Below are 9862 nucleotides of genomic sequence, written 5' to 3'. Positions count from 1 at the left end.
ATTCGTTTACGAAGGTTGCATGATGAGCCAATATCTGAAAGCGAAGAAAGGGTGATAAAGCAAAACAATAATTTGTGTACTTGCGAAAAGGCGGACCCACCTATTAAAAAGCCTATACTGTGCATAAGTAGCGTAAATAGAAAAAATATATTGTTTAGAGAAAATTTCTTCGACAGCGGATAAGTTACCTCTGTGGATAGGGAGAAATATAGTTTTTTGAAGCTAGTCAACAGTTAAAACGAATACAAGACGCTAAGGTTAAGACGTAAAGGCGCTAGATAATGCCTTCTGGATATTTTATATATATATCAACCATGTCCATTTGAAATATTTTCACGCCACTTTCCTTGCTCTTTTAATTTCGTAACAGTGTGTGAGATATACCATACATCCTTCGTCAAGAGCACCTGCTACGAATTTTGCTTTGTCTTTGACCTCTCTTCTACCATCGGAAGTTAATTAATGCTAGTTCTACCTTAGGGCTTCTTGTGAGGCAAACGGTCCCTCATAACTTCACTTTCAACATTCGGTATTGGACTGAGCGTCATGTCATTGTGCCCCGTGTGAACACACCGCTCTTTGACGCAGTTTCCGTTCAGTTCCGTCACGGTCCTTTGGCATCCAGTGCACCCGTCCTTAACTCACTTCAGACCTCGGAGGAAGATCATAGCGTACCGCCTCCAATGGAATGCCATGATTTTCACATCCATCCGACGTTGAGGTCAACTTCGTCCACACGAATGCAAGCCCAGTATTTCAACAAACGGACACGGAGCTATCAAAAGCACGATATTTCTGTGATCGAAAGAACGGGCGATACTAATGCGATGACGCTCGTAAGTCATTCCGCAAGCAGCTATTCCGTTTCCGCGAGAGTGTGAGAGACGGGGCCCTTCCGGAACGACGAAGTGCAAATCGCCTTCTAGCCGCAGCGCTCTCCTTACTTAATTTCGAGAGATCGCCGATATGATGAACGTCAGCTGTGAATGAATGTAAGATAGTGCCTATAATAAACACAGAAATACTGATAATCGCCGATTACAAGATTAATGGTAAACTGGTGGAGCCCATTTTACCGTTTGAGTATTTAAGGATTGTACTAAAAATAGTGAAATTTGGAAAGTTGTTCTGTAGATTGATGTTAATAATACTGAAGTGATGTTCCGTGAAAACATCGAAAAGAAAACTGTAAAAATATTCCACGAAGTGCTAGAAGCACTTCATGAATCGTCATAATTAGCGCAATTGAAGGCAACGGCTGTGGTGACTAAAAAAGAAATAAACAGAAGAGTAAAAACGGACAATTATAATAGATAACGTTTTCTACCCCCCATGAACCATGGACCTTGCCGTTCGTGGGGAGGCTTGCGTGCCTCAGCGATACAGATGGCCGTACCGTAGGTGCAACCACAACGGAGGGGTATCTGTTGAGAGGCCAGACAAACGTGTGGTTCCTGAAGAGGGGCAGCAGCCTTTTCAGTAGTTGCAGGGGCAACAGTCTGGATGATTGACTGATCTGGCCTTGCAACATTAACCAAAACGGCGTTGCTGTGCTGGTACTGCGAACGGCTGAAAGCAAGGGGAAACTACAGCCGTAATTTTTCCCGAGGACATGCAGCTTTACTGTATGATTAAATGATGATGGCATCCTCTTGGGTAAAATATTCCGGAGGTAAAATAGTCCCCCATTCGGATCTCCGGGCGGGGACTACTCAGGAGGATGTCGTTATCAGGAGAAAGAAAACTGGCGTTCTACGGATCGGAGCGTGGAATGTCAGATCCCTTAATCGAGCAGGTAGGTTAGAAAATTTAAAAAGGGAAATGGATAGGTTAAAGTTAGATATAGTGGGAATTAGTGAAGTTCGGTGGCAGGAGGAACAAGACTTCTGGTCAGGTGATTACAGGGTTATAAACACAAAATCAAATAGGGGTAATGCAGGAGTAGGTTTAATAATGAATAGGAAAATAGGAATGCGGGTAAGCTACTACAAACAGCATAGTGAACGCATTATTGTGGCCAAGATAGATACGAAGCCCACACCTACTACAGTAGTACAAGTTTATATGCCAACTAGCTCTGCAGATGACGAAGAAATTGAAGAAATGTACGATGAAATAAAAGAAATTATTCAGATAGTGAAGGGAGACGAAAATTTAATAGTAATGGGTGACTGCAATTCGAGTGTAGGAAAAGGGAGAGAAGGAAACATAGTAGGGGAATATGGATTGGGGCTAAGAAATGAAAGAGGAAGCCGCCTAGTAGAATTTTGTACAGAGCACAACTTAGTCATAGGTAACACTTGGTTTAAGAATCATGAAAGAAGGTTGTATACGTGGAAGAACCCTGGAGATACTAAAAGGTATCAGATAGATTATATAATGGTAAAACAGAGATTTAGGAACCAGGTTTTAAGTTGTAAGACATTTCCAGGGGCAGATGTGGACTCTGACCACAATCTATTGGTTATGACCTGTAGATTAAAACTGAAGAAACTGCAAAAATGTGGGAAATTAAGGAGATGGGACCTGGATAAACTGAAAGAACCAGAGGTTGTACAGAGTTTCAGGGAGAGCATAAGGGAACAATTGACAGGAATAGGGGAAAGAAATACAGTAGAAGAAGAATGGGTAGCTCTGAGGGATGAAGTAGTGAAGGCAGCAGAGAATAAAGTAGGTAAAAAGACGAGGGCTGCTAGAAATCCTTGGGTAACAGAAGAAATATTGAATTTAATTGATGAAAGGAGAAAATATAAAAATGCAGTAAATGAAGCAGGCAAAAAGGAATACAAACGTCTCAAAAATGAGATCGAGAGGAAGTGCAAAATGGCTAAACAGGTATGGCTAGAGGATAAATGTAAGGATGTAGAGGCTTATCTCACTAGGGGTAAGATAGATACTGCCTACAGGAAAATTAAAGAGACCTTTGGAGAGAAGAGAACCACGTGTATGAATATCAAGAGCTCAGATGGCAACCCAGTTATAAGCAAAGAAGGGAAGGCAGAAAGGTGGAAGGAGTATATAGAAGGTTTATACAAGGGTGATGTACTTGAGGACAATATTATGGAAATGGAAGAGGATGTAGATGAAGACGAAATGGGTGATACGATATTGCGTGAAGAGTTTGACAGAGCATTGAAAGACCTGAGTCGGAACAAGGCCCCCGGAGTAGACAACATTCCATTAGAACTACTGACGGCCTTGGGAGAGCCAGTCATGACAAAACTCTACCAGCTGGTGAGCAAGATGTATGAGACAGGCCAAATACCCTCAGACTTCAAGAAGAATATAATAATTCCAATCCCAAAGAAAGCAGGTGCTGACAGATGCGAAAATTACCGAACTATCAGTTTAATAAGTCACAGCTGCAAAATACTAACGCGAATTCTTTACAGACGAATGGAAAAACTGGTAGATGCGGACCTCGGGGAAAATCAGTTTGGATTCCGTCGAAATGTTGGAACACGTGAGGCAATATTGACCTTACGACTTATCTTAGAAAAAAGATTAAGAAAAGGCAAACCTACGTTTCTAGCATTTGTAGACTTAGAGAAAGCTTTTGACAATGTTGACTGGAATACTCTTTTTCAAATTCTAAAGGTGGCAGGGGTAAAATACAGGGAGCGAAAGGCTATTTACAATTTGTACAGAAACCAGATGGCAGTCATAAGAGTCGAGGGGCATGAAAGGGAAGCGGTGGTTGGCAAAGGAGTGAGACAGGGTTGTAGCCTCTCCCCGATGTTATTCAATCTGTATATTGAGCAAGCAGTAAAGCAAACAAAAGAAAAATTTGGAGTAGGTATTAAAATTCATGGAGACGAAGTAAAAACTTTGAGGTTCGCCGATGACATTGTAATTCTGTCAGAGACGGCAAAGGACTTGGAAGAGCAGTTGAACGGAATGGACAGTGTCTTGAAAGGAGGATATAAGATGAACATCAACAAAAGCAAAACGAGGATAATGGAATGTAGTCAAATTAAATCGGGTGATGCTGAGGGAATTAGATTAGGAAATGAGACACTTAAAGTAGTAAAGGAGTTTTGCTATTTAGGAAGTAAAATAACTGATGATGGTCGAAGTAGAGAGGATATAAAATGTAGACTGGCAATGGCAAGGAAAGCGTTTCTGAAGAAGAGAAATTTGTTAACATCGAATATAGATTTAAGTGTCAGGAAGTCATTTCTGAAAATATTTGTTTGGAGTGTAGCCATGTATGGAAGTGAAACATGGACGATAACTAGTTTGGACAAGAAGAGAATAGAAGCTTTCGAAATGTGGTGCTACAGAAGAATACTGAAGATAAGGTGGATAGATCACGTAACTAATGAGGAGGTATTGAATAGGATTGGGGAGAAGAGAAGTTTGTGGCACAACTTGACTAGAAGAAGGGATCGGTTGGTAGGACATGTTTTGAGGCATCAAGGGATCACAAATTTAGCATTGGAGGGCAGTGTGGAGGGTAAAAATCGTAGAGGGAGACCGAGAGATGAGTACACTAAGCAGATTCAGAAGGATGTAGGTTGCAGTAGGTACTGGGAGATGAAGAAGCTTGCACAGGATAGAGTAGCATGGAGAGCTGCATCAAACCAGTCTCAGGACTGAAGACCACAACAACAACAACAACGTTTTCTAAACTAAACTTCTGGTGCGTCTGAACAAGAAAGATTACGTCAGTCAGTGTTACGAGATTTCATTTATTGCAGTGAGATGTGGACTTTAAACGTGAAATCCATTCAAGCATTGACTGTTACTGAGCAAGCAGTGGATACGCGGAACGGGAATCACCGGGAGGGTCAGAAAAATAAAGCAATGGACCAGGAAAGAGACTGTCGTGCAGGACGTCATTCTGACTGTAACAAAAATGAAACAGAGGTGGACGGGTCACGAGGCAAATGCAAAGAGATGGCAGATGACTCGAGGAAGTTCTTTGCCGCATTCTAAGAAGTAAGGAAGGACCGCGACAACGACCTAATAGTAAACATGAAGGAGCAATACGGGTGCGTGTAGCTGAAGAAATGTAGCTGAAGACGGCAAAGTCCAGAGGACGCCTTTATGTAGCAGCACATGTCAAGTGGCTGATAATGTCGGCTGAGAAGTAATGTTAAATGGGGTGAAAAAGTGACATCACTGGTAGCGAAGGAGACTGAAAGAGTAAGATTTGTTACAAAGATTCTGAAAAGTGCAGTGTACTTTTGTAAAAGAAGCTGCATAAAAGACTCTGCTACGACCCATTCTAGAGTACTATACTAACATTTGGTACCCTTGTTAGGTAGGCATGACGGCAGGCGTTGTACCATCTCACAGACACATGGCTTTAATCGCAACACGTCGCTGACGGTGGTGACAATGAAACATAAATGGGAACCGAAAGAAAGACGACACTGCTTTCGTGAAATACTGTGAAATAATGTAGAAAATATACAGGGTGTTACAAAAAGGTACGGTCAAACGTTCAGGAAACATTCCTCACACACAAAGAAAGAAAATATGTTATATGGACATGTGTCCGGAATCTCTTACTTTCCATGATAGAGCTCATTTTATTACTTCTCTTCAAATCACATTAATCATGGAATGGAAACACACAGCAACACAACGTACCAGCGTGACTTCAAACGCTTTATTACAGGAAATGTTCAAAATGTCCTCCGTTAGCGAGGATACATGCATCCACCCTCCGTCGCATGGAATCACTGATGCGCTGATGCAGCCCTGGAGAATGGCGTATTGTATCACAGCCGTCCACAATACGAGCAAGAAGAGTCTCTACATTTGGTACCGGGCTTGCGTAGACAAGAGCTTTCAAATGCCCCCATAAATGAAAGTCAAGAGGGTTGAGGTCAGGAGAGCGTGGAGGCCATGGAATGGTGCGCCTCTACCAATCCATCGGTCACCGAATCTGTTGTTGAGAAGCGTACGAACACTTCGACTGAAATGTGCAAGAGCTCCATCGTGCATGAACCACATGTTCTGTCGTACTTGTAAAGGCACATGTTCTAGCAGCACAGGTAGAGTATCCCGTATGAAATCATGATAACGTGCTCCATTGAGCGTAGGTGGAAGAACATGGGGCCCAATCAAGACATCACCAACAATGCCTGCCCAAACGTTCACAGAAAATCTGTGTTGATGACATGATTGCACAATTGCGTGCGGATTCTCGTCAGCCCACAGATACTGATTGTGAAAATTTACAATTTGATCACGTTGGAATGAAGCCTCTTCCGTAAAGAGAACATTTGCACTGAAATGAGGATTTACACATTGTTGGCTGAACCATTCAAAGAAGTGTACCCATAGTGGCCAATCAGCTGCTGATAGTGCCTGCACACGCTGTACATGGCATGGTACGGAAACAACTGGTTCTCCCGTAGCACTCTCCATACAGTGACGTGGTCAACGTTACCTTGTACAGCAGCAACGTCTCTGACGCTGACATTAGGGTTATCGTCAACTGCACGAAGAATTGCCTCGTCCATTGCAGGTGTCGTCGTCGATCTAGGTCTTCCCCAGTCGCGAGTCATAGGCTGGAATGTTCCGTCATCCCTAAGACGCAGATCAATTGCTTCGAACGTCTTCCTGTCGGTACACTTTCGTTCTGGAAATCTGTCTCGATACAAACGTACCGCGCCACGACTATTGCCCCGTGCTAATCCATACATCAAACGGGCATCTGCCAGCTCCGCATTTTTAAACATTGCACTGAATGCAAAACCACGTTCGTGATGAACACCAATCTGTTGATGCTACGTACTGATGTGCTTGATGCTAGTATTGTAGAGCAATGAGTAGCATGTCAACACAAGCATTGAAGTCAACATTACCTTCCTTCAATTGGGCCAACTGGCGATGAATCGAGGAAGTACAGTACATACTAACGAAACTAAAATGGGCTCTTAACATGGAAATTAAGCGTTTCTGGACACATGTCCACATAACATCTTTTCTTTATTTGTGTGTGAGGAATGTTTCCTGAAAGTTTGGCCGTACCTTTTTGTAACATCCTGTACACTTTTATTATGCACTGATGAGCCACAACATTATTACAAGCTGCTTAACAGCGTGTTGATTCACCTTTGGAACGCAATAAACCAGCGATTCTGCGTGGTTCAAATGGCTCTGAGCACTATGAGACTCAACTTCTGAGGTCATTAGCCCTCGAGAACTTAGAACTAGTTAAACTTAACCAACCTAAGGAGATCACACACATCCATACCCGAGGCAGGATTCAAACCTGCGACCGTAGCGGTCTCGCGGTTCCAGACTGCAGCGCCTAGAACCGCGCGGCCACTTCGGCCGGCGATTCTGCGTGGTATGGATTCAGCCAGTGATTGGCAGGATTCCGGAGGCACGTGGCTGCGAATGTCTACGCAAAGGTCAAGCACTTCTCGTAAATTACAGGAGTCGACCTGGCGCCCGAGACCGTGTCAGATGCGCTACATCGGATTCAGACCAAAAATGGTTCAAATGGCTCTGAGCACTATGGGACTAAACTGCTGTGGTCATCAGTCCCCTAGAACTTAGAACTACTTAAACCTAACTAACCTAAGGACATCACACACACCCATTCCCGAGGCAGGATTCGAACCTGCGACCGTAGCAGTCGCACGGTTCCGGACTGCGCGCCTAGAACCGCGAGACCACCGCGGCCGGCGATTCAGACCAAGTGAATTTGGCGAATTCACTGTCCTGCTCCTAAAACCGCCTCTGGCCTTGCGCCAGCTTTCCTTTTGGAAGATGGCACTATCGTCGTGAAAGACATCAGTCGTGAAGTCATGTAGGTCGGATACAGCTGTCACGATTATCCCCTCAGCACGGTACTATCCGAGCAGCTGTTGTCCTATATGACGCAATATTCGGACACAGCCATCGAAACTAGAAACGTGCTTCATCCAATCAGATGACACGTTTCCATTGATACAAGGTCCAATCTGGATGAACCCGTGGTCATTGCAATCGTAACTGACAATACTGGGTCAACGCGGAAGACGTAGTGGACATTTGCTGCCGAGCTCCATGTTCAATACAGTTCACTGAAGTGTGTGTTCCCAAACACTTGTGCCTGCACCATCATTGCAGCCTATCCTGCTTTACAGAGGGGACTACCTTCCGACCTGCACGTTTTGTGATGGGATGTGGACATCCAGTGTCTAGTCGCCTACTCGTGGTTACACTGTTCTTCAGCCACTTTCCATAGATGCTCGCGATAGCAGCACGCCAACATTCGACCAGATTCATCGTCTCCGAGGTGCCCGTTCCCAGGAGTCAAATGACAAGAATCTGCCATTTTTCAAAGCCGTTTATATCAGTGGGTTTCGCCATTCCATTCGCTGAATACCCTCTCGTTCCGAGAGCTTCTCCACCTCTACAGTTCGATATCTTCACGCACTGTCGTCCATAAACATGAAGTCAGAGCCGAATGCACCACTGAAAAGATGTACATTGGGAAGGACTATAGTGTGCCAACAATATTGACGGGTGAGTCCCTGGTATTCCAAGATCTATAGGTCAGTGCGCCCGTGCAATATTATGCCTCCCCATACCATAACACCCTACCACCATAAACGATCATGTACGACAATGTTCCTGGTTGCATTACGTGTCTCCACTCTTGACATATAAAGGTACGTCGAGAATCGTTACTCAAACAGAATGTGCCCTCATGTGGGAAGAGCACATAACCCAAGTCACCACTGGCCCAATCCCTGTGCTCTTAGCATCATCGCGAACGGTACCTCGGATGTGGGTGACAACGGAACACAGTGTACTTGTCTACGGGCAAACGGACCACCTCGTGCAGTTGCTGTGCAACTGTGGAACGTGGAAGCGCGTGCTTTGCACTATGTTAAATGTGGAAGCAACTGCATTCGCTGTTTGACGTGGGTCTCTTCTTGCCTGTTGCATAATGTAGCGATCCTCTGCTGCTGTAGCTATCCGTAAATCGACCATCTCCTCTGCTTCGGGGCCGGCCGCGGTGGTCTCGCGGTTCTAGGCGCGCAGTCCGGAACCGTGCGACTGCTACGGTCGCAGGTTCGAATCCTGCCTCGGGCGTGGATGTGTGTGACGTCCTTAGGTTAGTTAGGTTTAAGTAGTTCTAAGTTCTAGGGGACTAATGACCACAGCAGTTGAGTCCCATAGTGCTCAGAGCCATTTGAATCTGCTTCGGGCAGCACTGCCTCTGGTTCGGAACGATCCTAATGCGTGTGAAACAATGCTGTGAGCAGTACCAAACTACTGGGCTACATCCGTCAAACTGCGTCCTTCTTCCAGTTTCTCGACGATACTTCCCTGTGTGAAGTCATCGAAATGTTGTCGAAGACCACCACAGTGCACCGTAACTGCTCTTTGATCGAAACACACTGTCTTTTTCCGTTCCACAACTGCCTCATGATGCGGGGTCAGCCCTTTTGCCGTTACAGTCACGTTAATCTCGCGCCATCTTTTGTCCATCTCTCTGTTTCCGACTGGGAGACCTCTGGCAAAATGCTCCCGCACTTTTATTCATTCCCACCGAGTTACTTATATGTTACTGCATTATCTATCTCGTCCTTAAGTTTTGTAGAACAGCATATTTTTAATATTTGCGAACTGCACAGCTCCAAGTTTATACGGCATTCCTGTTGCGCTAATATAGAGCAGACATATTCATAGAATTTCTGTTGCATCCATAGTGTATGTCGCGTAGAGAAAAATTAGGCTACGTACAGAGGCATATAAAGCACTCCGTCTTCAGGCCACAAGCAGCCCATCGGGATTATCCGACCGCCGTATCATCCTCAGCTGAAGACGCGGATAGGAGGGGCGTGTGGTCAGCACGTCGCTCTCCCGGTAGTTATGATGGTTTTCTTTGACCGGAGCCGCTACT

This window comes from Schistocerca gregaria, chromosome X, assembly GCF_023897955.1.
Source record: "Schistocerca gregaria isolate iqSchGreg1 chromosome X, iqSchGreg1.2, whole genome shotgun sequence".
NCBI classification, from domain to species: domain Eukaryota; kingdom Metazoa; phylum Arthropoda; class Insecta; order Orthoptera; family Acrididae; genus Schistocerca; species Schistocerca gregaria.
The sequence above is the reverse complement of the archived record's forward strand: the minus strand, read 5'-3'. Positions refer to the sequence as shown.